The sequence below is a fragment of the Camelus ferus genome, chromosome 25 (genome assembly GCF_009834535.1).
Source record: "Camelus ferus isolate YT-003-E chromosome 25, BCGSAC_Cfer_1.0, whole genome shotgun sequence".
Taxonomy (NCBI): domain Eukaryota; kingdom Metazoa; phylum Chordata; class Mammalia; order Artiodactyla; family Camelidae; genus Camelus; species Camelus ferus.
This window is the reverse complement of record NC_045720.1, coordinates 15016865-15039731: the sequence shown is the minus strand read 5'-3', so window position 1 is coordinate 15039731 and position 22867 is coordinate 15016865. Positions and strand designations below refer to the sequence as shown.

General features: G+C 39.5%; 1 protein-coding gene across 2 annotated transcripts in view; it reads left to right on the top strand.

Moving 5' to 3' along the window:
* The window catches only part of LOC116659869, a 422086-nt gene that overhangs the window by 318564 nt on the left and 80655 nt on the right, over positions 1-22867 (top strand). The window contains exon 13 of one of the 2 annotated variants that reach the window (XR_004315230.1): positions 13484-14253. The exons of the other annotated variant lie outside the window; for it this stretch is intronic. The gene's annotated coding sequence lies outside the window, so the exon portion shown is untranslated. Of the gene's footprint in view, positions 1-13483; positions 14254-22867 lie in introns of those variants that run through there. 2 annotated transcript variants of the gene reach the window in all.

Sequence of the window (22867 nt, the reverse complement as noted above, 5' to 3'; positions counted from 1 at the left end):
GGAGGGAGGTGTGGCTGGGGAGAGCATGATGCTTTACACTCCTTCCCCATGCTTTGCCCTGTGCATCTCTTCCGTCTGGCTGTTCTTGAGTTATATCCATTTATAACAAACCAGTGATCTAGGAAGTAAAATATTTCTGAGTTCTGTGAGCTGCTCTAACAAATTAGCTGAACCCAAGGAAGGGTTGTTGGGACTCCCCGTCTAGAGCCAGTTGGTCAGAAGTAGAGCTGATAACCTGGGTTTGCGACCAGCATCTGAAGTGAGAGTGGGGCAGTCTTGTGGGACTGAACCCTCAACCTGTGGCATCTGATGCCTATTTCCCGGTGGATAGTGTCAGAACTGAGTTGAATTCTTGGACACCCTGCTGGTATCTGAGAATTGCTTGGTGGTGCAGGGAAAAGCCTCCACACACTTGGTGACCAGAGTTAAGTGTTTTGTGTGAGGAATAAAGGAGTCTCACAGGAACGAAAAGACGTAGCAGGGAAGAGATGGATTTTCCCCTATATAGAAGGTGGAAGGCAGGTTTTTCCATTAAACATCCTTTCTACACTGCCTTCTTTCTTTTAACTGGCGTCTGATCCTTTGCTTACCTTCCAAAAGAAAATTTGTAAGGCTTTTTGTGATCTATCCCCTGCCCTGTCTTTCTGTCCATTCACAGTCTGCCACTCTCCCAAGTACATCTGGGATTTCTTCCCCACGTTTCTTTCATGGCAGTTTTCTCACATGCATCCTCCTCTCCTCTGAAAGACTCAGTTATCCCACTCTACGCCCACTGCTTTGATCCCAACCCCACTTTCTGGCAAATTCTTATTTGTTCTCCAAATCTTGGTTTTCCTTCCTGGTATATTGTCTCTGCCTTCCTTCCTTGCCTGAGATCCTTTTCATGTTCTGCACCTTGATAGTTTTACCTATGGTCTCTCCTGTTGCATTAAATTGCAAACATTGTTTACCACCTGAGGCTTGTTACAGATCCTCAGTAACTTGACAGTTTGGTGGCTATAAATTCATCTCTTTTTTTATCACCAAACCTTAAAATAGTGCCTTCACATATAGTAGATGTTCAATAAATATTGAATTAGTAGATGAACAGATGAAAACAAAAGCTGACATAATATTTTTACACTTCTCTAATTATAGACTTAATCCCAGTTGTTAATAAATGTCAATCTGTGGAAGAAAAATCAGGATCAAGCTCATTACAGCCAACTACTTATCTTCCCCTATAGTTTCAAAGTTCTTTTAAAAGCGGCATTAGCAGTTCTTTAATACATCAGCGCTATAATCCCTTTTCCAAAAAATGCCAGAGGTCACCTGGAAATTGAATGGCTGAGCAAGGATTAAGATGCAAGAATAGGGGAACTTTGGTTAAGTTAACTGGATTGCTGCTCCCATGTCCTTGTTAAATGTGCTTTCTGGACCATGACAAGAAAGCACCATGGGGGGTCATGGGTTGAAGAGGTTAAGAGGGAAAGAAGATTTATTGATTGATAGTACCAGCTCAGCGTATACTCTGCTTCTCTTCTTCTGATTGCCCTGCTTATATTCTTCAGCCCGATAGCCTTCATTAGTGATAGACAATAGTCCCTTGGCCCCAGATTTTGTGATGCTTATTTTAGTTACATACATGACCTACCCAGCTCTAAATATTGGCAATCCCCATATAAACTAAGAAAAACCCCTAGAGTGTTTGAAAAGAGTGGAGAGAACTTTAAATTTTCCTGAAGAACCAAAGATAACGTGAAGTATCCAATTCTTCTTTGGAATTAACCGTTTGCCTCTGCCAAAAAGAGATGTTTACCTATGGCCCACGAATTTTCCCTCTATGTTTAGACTGAAATCTCCCCCTAAAAGCTACCAAAATCACTTCTCTAGTTGACTGGCTTATCTAGTGGGCTGGGAGAAAGTGGGTGGCATTTTGTAGAGATGACAACGTAGGCTTCTGTCTTGGTGAATCTCAGTAGATTTCAAAGAAGAGAACTAAACTACAGGCCTGAGTACTTTCTGCTGGTCATCTGAGCTGAAACTGGGAGCTGTAGACACAGAAAGAGTAGCTGCCTGATGACTAACCTTTATTTACATTTAGTCTAGCCGTACTTCTTGTTGGGTTCCGTGAAGTCCCCTGCTTCATTAAATAGAGCTTCCATTTCCTTAAACTTCCTTGAGTGAGTGGTTATAAGCAAACCACAAAAGACTTTAGTATGCCAAACAATTTCCTTATGTTCTGAGGAGAGAATTAATGCATATTAAGCACTGACTATGTACCAGGTGCCATGATTGGAACTTTATATTTTATAACATATAAGATGAATATTAACATGTATATAGTATATTCCAAAAATTTCACTGATAAAGCAGGCATTTTTAAAGTCCACTTAACAGGTAAAGGAACTGAAACTAAAAGGTATTAAGTCACTTGTTCAAGATCTTTTATCTAGTAATGATAGGAGGAGAATTCAAGTCTTTTTTTTAATCTCACAAAATTTTTTGTTAAAATTGCCACCACTGTCAAAATGGGATTTCTTGCAGGAAATGAAACAGACAATGAAAAACAGAGAGAATGGAAAGGAGTAGTGAAATTTTAAAAAAGAGGGGGTATTGAAAAAAATTAAGCCCCTTCTAGACATAAAACAGACCATAATTGTGTAATTGAGGGTGGTGGTAGGGAGGGCATGAAGAAAAGGAAGAGGAAGGAGAAAGATGGAGAAACGAAAATGATCCCGGGATGGAAACTTTTCTGAATCTGAGTACTGAGGGGATTACCAAAGCTGAATTTTTTAAAAGTACTTTGAGAACAAATAGAACAAAAATCCTTCTCTCACTTAAAATTAAATAATGAAACGTACTCAACAAAAGCAACTGATTCTTTAATGTGTACCTTTTCCTCATGACACTTTATAAAGCAAAACAAGATCCTCATATGAATAATTTAAATATATGCAGTTCTATGGTGGTCATTATCTCTAATTTCCTTCACAGCATCTCCTTATTGCCTGGTCCACAGCTTCCAAGTCCAGCTTCTTAAGATGTTCCTTTCTTGCCTTGAATTTTCATGTACTTACTTCAAGATCAGTGATACCAAATTTAGTTTCATAGATACAGTTTGGTAGAATATTAACAGATACACAGGAGCTATGATTATTTGTGCTTGGAACATACAATGTTTAGCGAAATTAAACAGTTTTGTTCCCCTTGATTATTAAATTATAGAACTTCTCAGAGCTTATTCTGAATTTTCATATGTAGGAATTAAATATTTTTGATCTAGGTTCCTTTCTCTTTCTTTCTTTCTTTCTTTCTTTCTTTCTTTCTTTCTTTCTTTCTGTCTTTCTGTCTTTCTGTCTTTCTGTCTTTCTTTCTTAAAGCTCATTATATTAGTGTTTTTATGGAAATATCATGAAAATTCTGTTCTTGATTGCAAGTCCACAATACACAGACCTAGAAATATCAGTTGATCTTCAGCTTGCCTGGGTATCTACTTCTGCCTCTTTCCTATGCTTCATTTTAGGGTTGATTTTTCACTAGAGTCAGAAGTATAGGAACCATTATTCCTTCTCAAACATTAGCAACTTTCTCTCTCAGAACCTTTGCTTCTTCCCTGAGGATCCGAAATACCAGATATATCAAAAGTAGCTTCTCTTCAGTGGAAGCTTGAGAACTCCTCTTTTAAAGTCAGGGAGATACACTAGAAATACTTTTATTTTGAAATCTGTTAGCATCAGTTGGTAACATTGTGGCGTCCAACTTGTTACTTAACCTTTCTGAGACTCAGTTTTCCCAACTGTAAAGAAAAAGTTACATCTACAACATTGAGATATAGTAGGAACCTATGATACAGGGAATTCTTTCTTAGTGTATCTAGACATAGCCAGTACAATGAAGATGAAGTTCCCTTCGCCTATTTTTTGCTCAGTCTCTGAGTGTCTCTAGGTATTAGGTCTTGCTGGATTGATCCTCTAGGAATCTGGATCATGATTCAAACATGGATTTCTCATTGGCTAATGTCTCTCTTTGCAAGTATTACCTTACCAAGTTGTGTATGAAAACAAACCCAATCAACTGGACAATGGAAACCAAATGAAGAACAAAACAAGGTCTTTGTTCCCAAAGAGCACGTATTAGAGTTGATAATACTTGACAAATTCACATGTAAAGAATATTAATAGCAAAATACAGTTCATGATACCCAAAGAAGGAGTAAAAATAAAAAGAAAGGGCTATACAATTTCAGAAGAGAGAGAAAATGAGGGGGTGGGACTTGAGTTTGAATTCTTGAATAGGTAGGGTCTACCCCTGGAATCTGCAAGGATACTGAGGAGTTGGAGTGGATGGATTGAGATTTGTTTTATCTCTACTGCTCCTTCACTTTGCACGTTTTGGGTGAAGATTTCTGCCCCTGCAGCATAGTGAACTTCTGGGTGGTCTGGATATGAGTTCTTTGCATGACCATTGTCATAGGTGACAGGAGAGAGGGAGGTTGTAGGGGACAGGGTAGAGAAAAAGTAGTATGCCTGAGCACCCCTAAAATTCTAACTATACGGCAGCCCCTCTACCAAAAAAGAAAAGACACTGGCCTCAGAGATCCTAGCCGCTCCTTCCATGGCAGTTGTTTTCGTTCTCTATCTGGTTTCCCAAACATGGGGTATAGAAGTAAGTTCACAGGGAAAAGTTTGGCTAAAGCCAGCAACTTGAATATTTCCTAGATTTAGTTTAAAATATGGAAACCAAACAAAACATTGGAAAGCAAGCATTAAAAGCCTCAAAACAATGAAGTTTTAGAAGCCTCCTCAAAAATAAGTCATACTAATTCAATATAACAATATTACGCTTTTAGTGTTAAGAGCCATGACATATGGTGCTGAGTTGATGCCAAAGGAAACTGAAAAACCTCGCTATTCGCCAAGTCGTCACTAGATGGGGTGGTAGCACACAGATAGGCTTCAGTCCCTGGGCAAGAAGTTCTTCCTTTAACTGCAGATTTCCCACCTCCTCTAGGGGATCGGAGCTTTCCGTTGCCATGGGAATCCCTAAACAAGGGGTAAATATGTCGACAATAGCCATAGACAATTTTATTTTTTATCCTTTTTTTAGTGCATGGCAGTCTTAGAGCACTCCATCTGCAGCCTGATGTTGCTCACTGGCCTGTTAAGTCTGGGCAGCACAAGCCATCCATTATTGCTAAATGGTATCACAGCACGTAGCTCTGTTCACACACTGTGGTGCATTGTAAAGGTCCCTGCTCCACGGAGAGGGAAAAAACCTCTCTTATTTCCCTCCCTCTTTTTCCTAGCTCGCTCCCCCTTCCACAAGTGCAGCTGAATCTTCAAATGTAGATAACTCCCGAGTCTGTCTGTATCAGGCGAGCAGACACTCACAGTGATTAAGCACTGAGAAAGCCAGTTTAATTTGTGGCAAAGAAGAACTGGGGGGAAAAAGGCATTCGATTGATTCTTTGGCGTCAAAGGTAGATGTCTGAGGTGACAGGATGATATTTAAAATAAATCGACTTACTAAATTAGGGTATTCCTTTAAATGGAGCCTGTGATAGAATTAAGGCTAACAGTATCAATACCTTTGCCAAAGCTGGGCATGTATCAATACTTGAAGGAAATAGCTCTAAGCCATTCAGAAGACCCCTAGCCAGAGATGTAAATTAAGCAGAAAATGGGGCTGTATTACCAGTAGCTAATTATCTTATTATCTCCGCCTTGATTTCCATAGTTGTGCTCATCATTTACTATGTTCCTACTAGAGGTCAGGCATTCTTCTGGATAGAATTATTAGTAGAGATGACTTGCACTTGAGATGCTTACAGTCAAGGGAATTTTGCCCCCCTGAGAACTGGACCTGATCCAAGGGGAAATGAAGGTTGCTATGGCAGTAACACAGACTCCTAACTCACAATTAGATCCCTCCTTCCCACCAGTCCCCCTTCTCATGTTAAATGAAGAAGGAGTCCCTTCACAGAATGGCTAGGAGGAGAAACAGGGCTTTAGACTTGGTTCCTTGAGGTCAGGAGCCAAGTCAGCTAGTTCACGGAAGGACCCATTGTGGATATGCTGGTGTGTGGCACATGAAAGACCTTTAGTGAATTTGTGCTCATGAAATGAAAACGTACATGGATGGATAGATAAATGAATGGAATAATGAAATGGGTGGAGCACTTTGGGGATTTTTGATGGATGTGTTTAAAATGGAAAAATGTTGACTACTCACTGCATCACAGAATACCAAACCTGCATAAAAAAATAAAAACACTTTCAACATTCAGTCTTTAATTTTAGCTTAATCTCCCAAGTTTTGTCTTTCACTGAGCTAAAATTTCTTTGATCACTCTCAACATCAGAATATTTGAATCATAGCACAAATAAATATCCATTTTTTAGGGTGATAAAAAGTCATGCATAATTATTAGGAAGGAGAAAGGAAATGAAATAATTGGCTATCCAGTTTCTGGGAGGGGTGTTCCAAATGCCATTCCCGGAGAGAATTGTTGGCCTTTCCTTGAAACTTTCATTGACAATCTGGGTTTCTGGCACTTGGGAAATTCCCGTCTCCATCTGAGCTTTCCCAGAGGATGATATATCCCTGGGAGCTTCAAGAACAAAAAACTAAGAAGGATGGAGGGATCCCAGGATTGTGAGCCATTATCATCCCTCCACTGAGGATGCTACTATGGTGGTGTCAGCTGGTGTTGGCTTCTTCCCAAAAGGGCCTGAGGGTGTACATTTAACTGGAAACACACTCTGCAGTTACAGACCTTTCCCCAAATGGTTCTTGTTTTGTGATTCAGCATGTGAGTCATTCAGTTAATAGCGACTTCCTTTCTGTCCCAGACACCCCCTGGGAAATTTGGATCTCTTCTGATTTGGGGAAGAATCCTTGGGTCAGTTGCTAAAACTGCTGGTTTGAGGTTACTTGTCAGTGAAGTAGAGACAATGGAGACTTGCTGTAGTTTCCTGAATGCAGAAGAGCTAGTAGAATGTTATACTAAGAAATCAGATGTTGGTATCAGAAGATGGCTTGTCTTACAGACAATTTTGAAATGACAGCAGAAGAATGTTGCATCATTATACTACTAAAAATGAGCATATGCGATTGTTCAGAGTAGAAAACTCCATTCATACATCATACATGTCATGGACTTTGCCCCCCAGGATCCACTCCATACCATCTTTATTACACAGTACCCACAGAGTTGAGATGGAATGGACTCGTCTCCAGTTCTGGGGGTGAATCTTAATTGCATAAGCTTATCCTATCGCTTTTGCTGCAATGTTCAGGTTAGAAATGGACATTTAACGAGGCTTAAATTAACCAGGACAAGGGATTTTCTTCGTCCTAAGAAAGCTAGGTTATTCACAGTGAAGCTGGCAGGTTTTCTGTGGGTTGTGATAAGATACCATTTTTTAATTTTCTGGATACAGGAAAGTATGTGTGTAGCTCTAGAAACTGTAGACAGCCATGCTGTGACTGCTTGGGAAGCTCAACCTTGGGATGAACCCACAGGAAGACAAGGAAGCTGGTTAGAAACTGGTAATAGCAGTGAGCTCCTAGATGAAACCAAAGACAATGCTTCTTCTATGTTTTTATATAAGCTGAACTATTTCTTTACTACTTAAACTACTTTGAGTTGGGTTTCTGATTACTACTGACAGAAAGCATGCCTGCTGATCTAATTAATTAACTGCTTATTCCGTCATTTATTCTATAAATACTTACTGGCTATCTACTATGGGCAAGGAATAAAGAGAGGCAGTCCTTTCCCTCCAGGAGGTTAGAGTATACTGGGAAGGCGGCCGTATACATGGCAAATAAACGTATAGCATGGGAAATGCTGCATTCAGGCAAATATATACCAGGTGCAAAGGGAATATGGATGAAGGAACCCCCAGATTTGCCTCTGAAGGCAGTCACGGGAGCTTCAGGAAGGAGATGGCACAGGCGATAACTATTAGAGTAAGGTCTGGAAATAAGGCAGGTGAGGGTACCCCGGGAAGAGGCAAACATAGCTACAAAGAAATTTAGGTACAAGAAGACATGACGTATTTGAAATAGGTGGAGCATGAAACTCATGGTAGGAGAATGAATGGCCATAGATGAGGCTGGACAAATGGCCAAGGTTAATTGTTAAAGAGCTTTTCTTTTAAAGTAGGAGGCTTTGTTTTGTTTTGTTTTCTTGTTGTAATGGAGGCCAAAAAGAATTTTGACCAGTGTTTCCATTTTGAAACCATATATTTTATGAGTTCTTAGCCTCTGTGTGATGGGAAACAGTAAAACATTGTGGTAAATACGGACTTTAGAGTGAAACTCCTTGGTCTTAAATCCTGGTTCTTCTATTTCCCAGTGCTTCAGTTTCCACATCTGAAAAATGGTTGCAATGGGGTTGTTGTGAGATTTAAAGAAGCGTTTGTTCTTAGTACAGAGGCAGGCACATGGTATACTAAAATATATATATATATATATATCTCCAAATTTCCTCTTGCTGGTTTCAGTTCCTAACAATATTATGAGTAAGTTCCCTTTGTCATGATGAACAAACTAAAATATGGACAAAGCTGTCACCCAGCTGCTTTGTTATACAATGTATAGTCTCAAACTTGAGACTTCGTTTTAAAAGTCGGGCATTCATTGTTTCAAGCTGTTTAGTGCATTCTTTGTCCAGCCTGTTTCTTTGCGGTTCGGCTATTTTTGTATTTCTGGAGCAGTGGGTACATACTCATTGGTAGGGTAACCCATTTAAAGATAAATATTTTATCCCCTCCCCTCAAGTAAAACATCTCCATAAACAGTAAAGATAGGGTAAAAGGTAAAGATAGAGCAGGAGGTATTCAGTAGGAGGGTAGGAGACCCATGACAGCTCATGACAGTCCCATGAAGCAAGCAAAATGGGTTGTCTGTGAAGGATTTGGCCTAAATGGAAACGCTTAACCGTGATCTAGGCATGTGCCAGGCACAGTTGATTTCCACTGGTGTCCACATCAGTATGGCCACACTGCTTGTTTATTATTAGTGTCTTTTTGGAGGTCAAGCATTCTTCTGGTTAGCCAAGGTTTGAACCATAGTCCATACTAAACTATCTTGAATATCATCCTTGCAAGTAAAGTTCCCACTCTTTCTACCTAAAACTCACAGGCAGGAAAGAGTATCATCGGAAGGCAAAAACAGTGGGCCAAGTCAGTAGTCATTGTGTGGGAACTGAGTTCAGAGGAGTGAAATTTAACAAATCCCAGATGAAGAGTGTGAAAGAACTGGGGTAGCACCAACGGGATTCTGTGGGGAGTCGGGCATCAGCTCGCCAAAGAAACAGACAGACCTAGGTTTGCATCCCACTTTCTCCTTCTCACTATATGAATTTTGTAAGTTATTTAACTTCCCAGGGTCTCAGCTCAGATGGAGAATGCCAGTAATGATTCTTACCACAAACAGTTGCTAGGGAAATCAAAAGAGATTGTTATCTAGTATGGCATGTGACATAAAGAGTGGATAAAAATGGTATCTGTTACGTTTATTGGTTTCTGATCAGCAGGACTGGGAATATCAGTCACTTTCTATATTATGACCTATTTAGGCAAGAAGTACAGATTATGAATATCTACTAAAATTTACCTGCTTCCAAAGAACTTTTTAAAAAAATTTTAAGAAATATTTCCAGGGCAGCTCATTCCATCTTAGCGTACTATATTTTTCAGGGGTGGTATATCACAATTTCAACAAACTGTTGAGGTTAACTTTGCCCAGATGGGCGCAAACACTAATTCCAGTACATTTCACTTTACTCTATCACTGTATCCCCAGACCTAGCGCCATGTCCTGTACATGCTAAATGCTCAGTGAGTGTATGTTAAGTGGATGAGTACATGGGTAGTCTTGTTACCAAGTCCAAACTCATTCCACTGGCTGCACGACAGGCCAGTAAATCAGGAGACGAGGTGTTGGGGCAAGGAATAATGACTTTATTCGGAAAGCCGGCAGACGGAGAAGATGGCAGACTAATGTGCTGAAGAGCCATCTTCCCCAAGTCAGAATTCAGACTCCTTTTATACTAAAAAAGGGGGGATGCCTGTTGCAAACTTCTTGGTGTTGGAATGCTTTGTTCTTGTAGCTAAGGTGGGTTAGGTCGTGTGTTCCTGTAAACCTCCAACAAAACAAATGTTATTTTCTATTCTGCAGTTTTTTATCTTTATATAAATGCAAAAATGTTTAATACCCTTAAAGATCAGAGACTTAAGAATAGGCTATCCTGTATATTTCAGGCTCTAGGCAACATTCTTATACAAAAGATGGAGAACCAGCCCAGGAAACAGAGCACAGGGTTAAAGCCAAAGGAACAGATCAAGTATGGAGTCAGATTTGTTCTTTTCTATTACAGCCTGAAAACGATTACTACCACATTTCAAGTATTGCCTAGAAAATGTAACTGTTCTTTTCTTGGGATGGTTTCACCCTCATTTTAACTCCTTTACTCTTGTGATATTCTCATCCAGGTCCACCTTGTGATATGACCATTTTGTTGTCTTAGATCTCTTACTGAGTTATAGGCTCCTGAAATCAGAGCCCATGTCTTACTATGTCTTTTCTAAAAATCTTAATGGACGGTTGATTCTCAACAAACATGTGCTGGATGTCAAAGTAATCTATGAAGTGCTGTGTTCAGTTTTAAGATGACTTGACCTGCAGTGGGTGTCTACACTAAGAGCGTATCGTCTCTATTTGAGACATGACATCTGCTCTCAGTTTCAATGGCTTTCTACTAGACCACAAGTGCTTTGCCTCTTGGACTGGCATGGAAAGTGAGAGAGACTCAATTCTCAGAGTCGTACATCTCAAACTTCTGATCATAGTAGTCATCTGTTCTGAGTCACAGTAGCCTTGGCTGCCTCCCTGTAGTCAAGCAGTGGAACAATCTTCATAGCTTACCTTGCCCAGTACTTGCCTCCTGTGGATTGTACCCTCCGAATCATAAGGAGCATCTTGCCTGCTTCAATTGACATTGATGGTGCCTTGCTGTGGAGTGCCAGCTACTGTAAAATACATAGTCGGGGCAAAGGGCATGCAGAGATGTAGGGCTTGCAGAAGGTATGAAAGAAAGCACTTCACCTGGCTGAAATGACATCCAGAATCACATCTGAAACTCTACCATGAACTTGACCTTTCTCCCTCCTGGTATGTCCATTTGGCAGAGCAGATTCACTCAGAGATGCAATGAATGGAGGGGGCTCTACATCCTAGCACAGCAGAATCCTGTGAATTGCTGACATTTAGTTCACAGCAGGTACCAGTTGCCCAGTAGGTAGTTAACACAAGGTCTCACAGAAGAAATTGGGATAAGCCAACGTGACTCGACCTCATGCCTCTGATTTTCTACAGCTCTGCTTTTTGACTTTTCTTTCTCAGACACTGCTTCTATCAATTTCTTTTCTTCTCTGAATAAGCTTCCTACTTCTTGCTATGTCTTTGGGTAGGAAAATGTCTATTTTGGAAGCTCTACAAGCTTATGAAGGCAGTTTCTAACACTTCTGTATATTCTCTTGACCAACCAGGAAGTTTCCACTATGCAAAAGAGAACTTGGAGCACAACTCTAAACAAGTTGTGGAGAAGGGGAGTTTCATCCTGCCATTTACTCATTAAGGAAATTATTGGTTAAATTATTTCTCATTCTAACCAAATTCAAAGAGACTGGTGTTTTTTCATTTTCCATTTCATCTAGGAACAGTATGTTTACAGCTAATTTGACTTATACACAAGGAAAATCTAAAATAGCTTTAGAGGATGTAAACTAGGAAAAAATTGTGATGCCTACTATGTTATCTGTATTTTTATATAATGTTTTATTGAAATAAAAGTGTATCATCTTTTCCCTATAACCTTATCTAGCTTTCCTTATCATCATATTTATTCTCACAAGTGAAATACTTGGTTATTGTAGGAAAAAACCAAGAAGATCAGCAAAGGACAAATAGGATTTTGTGACTTTGAATAGTATTTTTAGCATTTCTGTCAACAAGTAGTTTTGAACCCTGAGTTAACAAGTAGAAAATTTCAAGCTATAATACTTCTTAACCATCAAATTATCATAAACAGGAAGTCTAGCTTGAGCAGAGAAACCTGTGGCAAGAGAGCTGTGCCTTTAAATAATGCAAAATTTTCAGTGTTTTTTATCTTTATATGGAATAAGTCTTTTTCCTAATGCTTAAGAGGAATTCTTGGGTACAGGATGGAACCTGATAAGACAAAACAGAGTAACAGAGTTGAATAATATGTTTCTCAGACCAGATGATGAAAGGCATGATTTTCAATGATAGAAGAACTCATAGAGGTCAGTGTGACTGTTGGGACGCCTGGACTGTGTTTAGAACAGCAATTCAAACAATTTTGGTGCAAAATATTGTTTGATGCTGTTTTATAATAGATTTCATTGAAACAGATTCTGAGGTGAGTTTTTTGCAAAAGGTTATTGGGGAGTGGTCTTGGAAGATATACCTGTAAGGAAGTGAGTAATGTAGGAATAAGCAGGGGGAAAAACTGGCCCATTGGGCAGTTGAAACTGAGACCTCAGCTATCCTATGGTGAGCTCTGTAACTGGGATGAGCCTTTAGGTGACCTCAAATTGAGGCAAGTTGGGAAAACCTTTATTTCCCTCCTTCAGCATGTAACTTGCTTTATGCCAAGTTCTCAGAGAGGTAAAAAATTGGAAGAGGCTGAGAGCAATGTCCAACAAACGTCACAACTATGCAAGATCAGTCAGCCAACAGTACCACTTGGTGGGGGGCAGTGGGGAAGGGTGCATTGGCCTTGAAGAAGGTATTTGGAGCGCTAGAATATGGATACTAAAGTAGTGGTTCTTAGAATCTGCCCAGACTAGCAAAATTAGCATCACCTGGAAACTTGTTAGAAATGCAAATTCTCAAGACCTGTCCCAGATCTACTCAGTCAGATATTCCAGGGATGGGACAGAGCAATCTATGACTTAAGCCCTCATGGTGATTCTGATGTAGATTAAAGTTTGAGAACCACTGTACTGGCATGTCTAGTATGGGCACCCAGCAAGAGAGCGTCAACAAAAATATATTTCATTATCAGAATAAAGTTCTTTGTGTTTAGAATTTCCTTTCTGATAAAAGTGGTCTGATTTCTGCATCTGGTTATTTGTGTTATTTTATGGACTGAAGAATCAGACATGATTTAAGACTCCAGTCAGTTTGGTTACAATGGCCAATTGTCATAAAATCCCAATGTCAGGGAAGTGTGGGATGCTAGTCTCTGTCATGCTATGGGAGCTCAACCAAAGGAAATTGCTAAGAGGAGTGAGTAAAAAAGACACACAGAGGTGTAGACATCATCTCTGTCTTGTCTTCTATTGGATTGTGAAAACTCCACATTGTGAAAACCTCTGACTTTCATTGGGATGAATTTAGATAGGTACCAAATGTCTGCCGTTTTGCTTTGGAGAGAAAAACAAATACAGTTTTTCTGTTCTTATAGAACATTTATACAAATATTGATGGGCCATGAAGATAACACCAATAGCCAAGGAAAAAAAATACTGCCAAATGGTAAGTAATATGGTATTTACAAAGTGTGGATTGTATATAGACCATGAAAATCAGAACATATTTTTAAAATGAGCAAAACAGGAAACTAAAGATGAAAGTGCTTATTCATTAAATCTTGTTTCTGAGTTCAGCTACAAAGTTCATTGCAACGCTGGTATCCTTGCCTCCAAATACGATACAGAATGCCCATGTTTTAAAGAGCTCTGAGATTTGCTCTGAGTAAATCCTTAGACACTGCTTCAGTTTATCCAGTCTGGGTTTCTGTATCTGCCTCTAAGAACTGTTAGAAAAAAATAGACCTATGAGACAAAGACGTTTCAGCTTCTCCCATCTCATCTTGACCTCCAGTTTGCCGTTTGTACTGATACCACCTGTGTTGTTCACGGAATTCACCTTCTTCTGGAATGACAAATGTCTCAAGCCTACATAACTGGACAACAAAAGGCAGTTTTTTTTCTTTTCAAATAGCATTTGGACTTCATCTACTTTTTCAGCTATGGCTCAGTTATCGACTGGGCTGTTGCAGCTTCCCCAGACAACTTTTATTTTGTGAGTGGGAGGCTTAGATAACCAGGAATATTTAATTAAATGCAATATATTTTCCCAATGAATCCTCTATGGTGCATTCATTTTTTAATAGCATCTTAAGCTTCTTTAACTCTGGGACAACTGGTCGTGTATTTACTAACAGGCGGATTCATCACGGAGACACATTAACTCTGGTCCAAAGATGCTCCTGGGTGGCTCTCCACATCTGCTATTGTATTTTTCCCCTTGGGCTCCCAATCAGTTGGGGAAAATTAAAACATTCTCACTGCACAGAATCTCTGGTATAAACTTCAATCTTAACAGCGACTCAGTTCATGCCATAGAAATCCCTTTGAAATATTGAATTCCAAAATCCTTTACTACAGGGAAAATTAATAACAGTTCCGTGGCCTTTTTTTCCCCCCTCCTGAGACTTTTAAATCAAAAGATTAACCTTCCAGTGCATTTGAAGGACTTCCTAAGAGATAGGACAGTCATGCATCTCAAGGGGAAGCTGTATGAGTATCTACTCATATGGTGGCTCACATTCCATTGCCTGAAAGGAAACTTCTTCAGTATTGCACATATAAACAGAATAGTGATAATTAATTATTTCATAATTAAAATCATTTAAAAATTATTAAATGAAAATTATTTAATAAAAAGTTATTAAAATTTTAAACAAACATTTGAATAGAAAATACTAAATACTAAAATACTCTTATTAATATAATGTATGAAGAGTTTTTTTGTTGTTTTGTGATTGTTAGGGGTGCCATGTGTGTGAAACGTACACTGGGATTTTCCCCTACATTACATGAGGCAGCATAGCTTAAAGATGAGAAGCCAGACTCATCTGTGTCCTTTCTTGTGTGGAATCGTGAGTCTACACCATGATCTGACTGTGCATGAACTTGAGAAAGTAACTTAATCTCTCTGTATTATTGTTTATTCGTCTGAAAAACAGGAGATAGTAAAACCCCGCCTCACTGAGTTACTGTGAGAATTAAATGTATTAGACTGTGTAAAGGAGTAAGGCCAGTGCCCGGCACAGTGTGAGTGTTATGTAAATGTCAGCTTGTATGGTTGTATTATTATCACGTCGTGGCAGAAGCAATGCTGTGTGCTCTCTACACCACTTGCTCTGCCACAGCACCAGGAAGGTAATATTTTCTGGCTTTTCTCGTAGGAAAGCTGTTACCACATGACTGAATTCTGGCAAATGCAATGTGAGTGAAAAGTATGTGTAGGTTTCGAGTCTGAAGCATATAAAGGGTCCGTTCGCCTTCTTGATCCGACCCTTCTCCCAGCATGGAAGCAATGTGTTATGATGGTTCTGTTGAAAAACTGACTCCTCACCCATCACCCACACAACTGTTGACAAGATAAAGCTGAGTTCATTGCCTGCTCCTGTAAAATAGACAACTTCACAATCATAATTGATTAGTCCAGGATTGGGGAAAACAAGCAAGGGAAAGATTTTGAGGCAAAGGTGTGAAAAAATCTTAGGTTACGGTCTGTTGATACTTTCTAATGACGGGATTTTGGGGAAGTTCCTGTAATGAACAATCAAACCATTTGCTCTCCCAGGACAGGAGTAGAATAAGAAATGCTAATGATAAGCGTGAATACCGAAGTTATGGTAATTTAACAGTGAGGTGTGGCTCAGTTCTCAGTGTCCAGGCTAAGTGCCTGGATGGGTGATTTTGTTCTCAGTGGCATCATAGATGGAGCAAACCTGGACCCCAGAGTCACTGGATGAAAGAGAGCTTCTACTCATCGGCATTAGACTTCAGGTGGACAAGAAATAAGTTTTTGTTTTATTAAAATGACAAATTTGGAGTTAGCACAGTCTAGCCTAGATTAAATTATATGGACAAATGCATATCAGTCATGAAAAAGTATATGTGAGTGCTGTGAAAACAAATGCAGAATATTGTTATGTGCTGAAGAGTGTGTATGTCTCCCCAGCAGGTAGGAGAGAACTGAAGCATAGTAAAACTTCAGCATGCACATAAAACTGGCAGCATTCACACAATTCAAAGATCTCTATATGCAAAAACTTTTGAAGACACATTGAGAAAACAAATCAGGTTTGCGGTTTTGGTTTGTTTTATTTTTTGCTTCTTAATTTATAGTTTTGGCTTTCCAAAGACAGCCTTTAAATTATGGCAAAAAGAAATAGACTAAAATTCAAAAAAAATAAGTGAATGTCAATGAACCTAACTTTTGCCACGGTTTATAAAATACAACCCCTAGATCTCCTGTATTAGCACAAGACCCTCCACCTCTTATGTTAGTGTCAGTTCAGAGTGGGAGCCATGAAAATAGATGCTATGCAAATATCTGTCCCACATCTCTTTCCCCAAAAGATTCAGTCAATCCAGTGGTGACACATCCAGATGACTGCAGACAATTCCAGAAAAATTCAATGTGTACGCCAAAGATTCAGCTATATAGAGTGTTACGGGGTCAGCAATTGTCTGTCTAAGACACAGTGGTTGCTTCCTAAAGGATGCATCAAATATGTATGAATGGGTAACAGACACCCCGTGAATATTTCTAGAGCATTCAAGGATATTTGACAAGGCTGGCCATTCTGTGCAGGAAAATTCTATGTGTTAATGCTAAGTTCTTGACCAGTTCACTTGCTGTGATGTCCCAAATGCAGGTCATAGGCTCACCTACAGTTACTCCAAGGAGTTCCGAGCTCAAAGAATTATTAGCAGCCTGCATAGTTTCAAAATACAGTTGCTGCCTATGATTTATAGCATACAAATTCTTTTTTTTTAAGTTATTGAAACCAAAGGAGCTTTATAGACTTTCCCAATTGACTGATAATAATGCATTTCTTACTACTACGTCTGAAGGGAATGCCTGAAAAAAAATTATACTAATAAAATATTCAGATACTTTAAAGAAATTAGTCTGTAAACTCTGGGCTGGGAACATCATGTGTTTCCTTTGTATCCCAGCTCCTAGAAATTGTACCCTGTACCCCAGGGCCTGTCATAAAGTGGAAGTATCATAGCTCAGTGTTTAAGAAGATACAGTAAAATGGGTCTAAGGACAATTCTTAGGGTTTTTGTAACGGAGTAAGTAATGGAGGTAACAGGCAATACCCTAAACAGTGATAACCATCATTATTTTTATCAGTGTTTGATAAACCTATATTGAATGAAAGGGAAACTCATACGTGCTGGTCTACCGTTGTGTATTACCTGCCCTATTGGTAGGTGCTTTGAACACTAACAGACGCGCAGTTTAATGATGACCAAGAAGACAAAATTCTGGATGAAAGCTGTGGATCTATCTATGCCTTTGCCTAAAACTAAACTCTTTTTATTTGTTTTCCGCTTTTCTATTTCAATATTTTTGATGAACTCATTTTCCTGTATGGCAGTAAAGGGACTGACAAAATGCAGGGTTTTCCACAAGATCCCAAATGATCCAAATCTGAGTGAGACTGGGCGTTTAAAATAAAGCCGGGCACATCCTTTTGACATGGATAGCTTCTTAAGCAATTACACTGGAGTGTCACAGGAGTGCACTTTAAATCTGTCTGGCATGGTTGCTCTTGTATGTCTTGACTCCCGTACCAGGCTGGGAAAGCCTGGGGGAGAAGCATCACCTCTTCTTCACCTCCTGTTTCCCCACTGCCTAGTCCCTTGCAGGATCTAAGCATGTAGTTTTTGCTGAATTGAGCCGCAGAGCTGAGTGTGGCAGCTGTTGTTGTTGGCATTGTCACACCTGTCTCTAGTCTCCTCAACATCCCAAGGGAAAGATCTGGGGCTGCGTCTCCCAGACATCTCTCCTCTGATAGAATTTGCCAACGGAGAGGTGTGCTTATGAGATCTAGAAGGTGAATGAAGCCATTATTCCCAGCTTCAGCTGCAAAGAGACGTGTGGGCAGAGAGTGGACCAGAGTGCCACGGTGGTGCTTTGCTGCTGCAGGCGGTTGATGTCAAGGGGCAGGCTCTCCTGATGTTCCTGAAGTTCACAGCGGATTTTCAGCAGACTCCTGGGAGTCACAGACATGGGTTCTGCAGGCAACTGAGATCATCATGTTTTTCCTTAGATCTGATCATTCTTGATGTCAGGAACTCAGGCAGCAGCTTTCCTAACCTCTTCAATATTTGTATAGGCTTTTAATTTCCTGTATTACGTACTGCCACTTGGAGTACAATTACTGAATTTTGTTTTGTTTATAAAACTGATATACCGAGGGATAGAGAACCAACAGAAGAATTAATTTGGAGATTCTTCAATACTATATACGCATACATCATTACAAGATTAAAAAAGAAATTCTTGATAATTTCTTGCCTTTTAGTGGTAATGCATAGCTGGTAGCTACAAACTAATGTTTGTAGGATTAAGCAATAAGCAACACAGACCAGAAGAAGTGCAGAGCTAAATGCAGTCATACGTGGCTTTTCACCAGCAACTCACAATCATCTCTAAGCCTGCCAATCTTCCTAGATTGCCAGTTAGCTGAGAAAGGTCTCACAGAGGAAAGGGAGGTTATGTCACCTTGCTAATCAAAGGTATTGTCACTGGCGTGACCTGGGTGCTTGCTGGAAACACAGAACCTTGGGGTTTTTCTATCAGGATCCTGAGGTGGTTAGTACGTGCATTAATACTGAGAACCACTGCTAGGGAGGATTTGTTACAACACAGAATGCTGGTCCCACCCCCAGAGTTTCAAATTTAATTTGTTCAGGGTGTGACCTAGGCATCGGAATATTTAAAAGCTCCTCAGGGATTATTCCACTGTGCAGCCAAGTTTGAAAGCCTCTAGCAGAGCCATTCTGGTCTGGTCTGAATACCTACAGGAGATTTGGCATGGCTGGTGAGTTAACTGTAATGGAATTTGTTTCCATTTGTTTCCAGGTGCATTTTATCCAAAATAGCTGCCCTGAATCCAAGTCCTGGGCTCTTCTACAACGACTGGGCTGTTTGGACTTCTGCCAGCATTTTATGGGGTTGCCTGGCTGAGCTAGCACTCCATTGTCTAGTTCCTCCTAAGCACTGTGGCTGCAATTCAGTTATTAGCTTCAAAGTAAATGGATGCTTTTTGGAGGTGGTCTAAAGAGCTAGTCTTTCTAAAAACAAAGGGTACTCGTTTCCTATTACTGCTGTTAGAAATCACCTCCAATTTAGTGGCTTAAAACAACATGAACTTGTTACAGTTTTTGGAGATCAGAAGTCTGAAATGAGCCTTACAAGGCTCAAATCAGGTTGTTGTCAGGGCTGTGTTCCTTCTGAACACATTTAAAGCTTTTTCAGCATTTAAAGGCTGCCAGCATTTCTTAGTTTCGTCGTCCTTCCTCCATCTTCAGAAAACATCACTCCAACCTCTTCCATCATCACATCTCCTTTTTCTGACTTTGACCCTCTTGCCATCTTACAAAAACCCTTGTGATTATATTTGACCCACCCAGATAATCCTGGGTAATCTTTCAATTTTAAAAGATCCTTAACCGAATCCCATGGACAAAATTCCTTTTGCCATATGTAAAATAACATATTCACAGATTCCAGGGATCAGGACACGGACATCTTGGGGGAGGGGACACGGCACGTTATTAAATATGTCAAAAGAATATTGCACTGAATATTCCTTTTTGTTAAAAAGGAATAATTTATTAAAACAGTAATGTGTATGTAAACAATCATTGTGTTTGAAGAAATGCATACAGCAAGCTTTATACCAATATAATCACTCCAGCACCTCAGGTTGCTTATTACAAATCTTAGTTTTTCTTGCATCATTTTGCAGGAACTTCTTTCGCCATCCCCAACCCTTTGCTTTACTGGGCATTATTCGCTGCCTAAATCTTTGACCCTTTAATGGAGTTCAACTTGTCTTTTACCACAGGTGTGTATTCACTTTAAGCTTTGTTCTAGATCAGTGAGTTTTATTCTTGGCTACACACAAAAATCACCTAGGGAACTCTGAAAAAGCCCAGGGTCCAAGCCATGTCCAAGACCAATCAAAGCAGAATCTCTGGGAAGGAAACCCAGGCATCATTGTACTTTTAAAGCTTTCCAGATTCTTTCAGTGTGCGTCTAAGCCGGAGAACTACTGCTCCAGCGGTCCTGTGTGCTCTTCCAGGCTTCAGCCCTTCTCCTGTTTCCCACTCCTCAATGTCTGAAAGAAAGAAGGAAGCTACATCACACTTTGCTTTGCAGAACTATCCCGTAACGATCCTTTTCCAGCCAGGTAGTATACAAAGCAGCAGCAGTCAGGAGTCAGAAGTTCACCTAGCATCACCCACACCCCTTCAAGACTCTAAGAAGTTAAAAACCCAGATCTCCCGGAGTTTCCCAACATTGACAGAATCAATGGGGACATTTGCAGGAGGGTTGAGCTTTGCCCCCTGGGTTCATTTAGTCTTTCTTCTCTTCCACTCTAGTAACACCCAAGGGCAAATTTGCAGATGAAGAACACATAGTCAACACACTGAGGCCAGCTTTATGAGGAATGGCCCTGGCTCCACTCCTGGAAAGGACTTTGCACCAAATTCAGTCAAAAGGCAGAAGCCAATCCAATTCATCCTTAATAGTTGTCTCTCTGCACAGGGTTTTTTGTTTTTACATGTTCACTGCTTATTTTTTCCTGGAATCAGGGACATCATGAGGTTTTTAGGTAAACCATTTTATGGCAAATTTGGAATGAACATTTCTGTTCTTAATTACAGTAATATTTGCTGATTTTAGCTTGCTCTTATTCTGACAAGCACCTTATTCATCTCTTTATGCATGCTGCCGTATTCAGCATGCCTCTCCCCCTTCCTGCTTGCATTTTTTGTTACAGCACTATTGACATTGAAGACACTACATGCTATATTTATTTCATTTATTTTTTTGTCTCCTACCTTTAGACTGCAAAAAAACTGAGAGTAGGAACCTTAGCATTTTAAATTTGTTGGTTACTCTTTTATCTCCAGTATCTAAAATATAGCCTGCCCATAATAAGTGTTCAGTAAATATTTGTAATGAATGATTAACCATTTCATCTTCAGTACAACCCTGTGAGAGAAGGACATCATTAAGCCCATTCTATACATGATAAAACTGAGACACAGGAATTGTCTCCCTGGGAAGCACCCAGTTAGAAAGTGGCAAATATGACTTCAAAACTAGGCAGTCTGGTGACACAACATGGTAAACTGATATACTGCAATAAAATAGATACATACAAATTTCAAAAAAAAAAAAAAAAAACAAACAACAAAACAAAAAACTAGGCAGTCTGACTCTCAATCCCATCCATTTGACCCTTACTTCCTAATAATTCTCTCTCACCAACTACACTATCAAAAGCAATTCCCTAAAAGCAGCTCCGTGAAGGGAAAAGCTATTCCTCACAGTTAGCTGTGGGGTGGAACATTGCCTCTGACGGTTCCTAGCTGGGTGTTTGGGTGGGAGATAATGTCCTACTCTGAGCTCTTAGCTAACATGTGGAACAGGATCAGTTACCTCCAGTGCTGCAGGTGGATGCAGGTGCGTGCTGTTGCTGTCAGGGTCTCCCTATTCTTTGCCCGTGGCAGGTTCTTGGGCAAAGGAAAGGGTACAGGAGATTTGAGGGTAAGAAAGGTGTTTTGAGAGACACCAAGTTTTTTCATCTTCATATTTGAAAACATTTTCATGCAGAGGTGAATGCAGTACCCTTTTGGTCCCCAAAGAAGCTCTTTCTGTCTACCTACTTTTGCTGTGCATGACTTTATTTAGACATTTGTGCAATTTGAGAAGTGACTTAGAACTTTGTTGAAAGTATCTATAACAAGAAAACTAATAGCTATCATTTGTTTACTGATAAAAGATTTTTTTAAGATAAATTATAAAAAATATCTCTTGTTGCATGACTTGAATCCCCTGACTTGCTTTTTTGAATGAGGATTTAAGAATTATTATTTGCTGTGAGAAGCCATATATTATGGTTTCATAGGTGAGGTGTGACATTGAACATTCTATTACTTTAATAACAGCTTTATTGAGATATAATTCACATAATAAAATTCATTCTTTTGAAGCAAATAATTTATTCATTTTTTAGTATATTCATATAGTTATGCAACCATCACCACTATCTACTTTCAGAATATTTTCGTGACCCCCCAAAAGAAATCCTGATCCCATTAGCAATCACTCTCCATTCTCTATGCCACACTCCCCATCACTGGAAACTTCTAATCTACTTTCTATCTGTATAGATTTGTGTATTCTGGTATAAATGGAATCATAGTCTTTTGTGCCTGGCTTCTTTCACTCAGCATAACATCTTCAAGGGTCATGCGTATATTAGTCCCTCATTCCTTTTTACTACTGCCTAATATTCCATTGTATGGATATGTTAAATCATATTTATCCATTCATCAGTTGATGGACGTTTTCTTTTTCCACTTTTGCCTATTTCGAACAGTCTATGAACGTTGACGTACAAGTTTTTGTCTGGAAATGTATTTTCTGTTATTCTGAGTGCATGCCTAGCACTGAAATTTGTGGGACACATAGTGACTCTGTGTTTAACAGAATTTTTCATTTTGGTAAAATGGCGATTCTAAAAATTAAAGCCATTAAGTAATTTGAGTGGCAGGAGGGGGAGTGAGTTTCAAAGTCAGACACTCTATGTTTATTATCCAATTGTATTCTCACAGTTCCTCTGAGATAGACATTCATATTTCCATTTTACAGATGAGGAAACTTAATCTTAGAGAGAGAAATGATTTATCCATCACCACACAGATAAATGGGAGAGCAGCAATTTAACCCAAGTCTG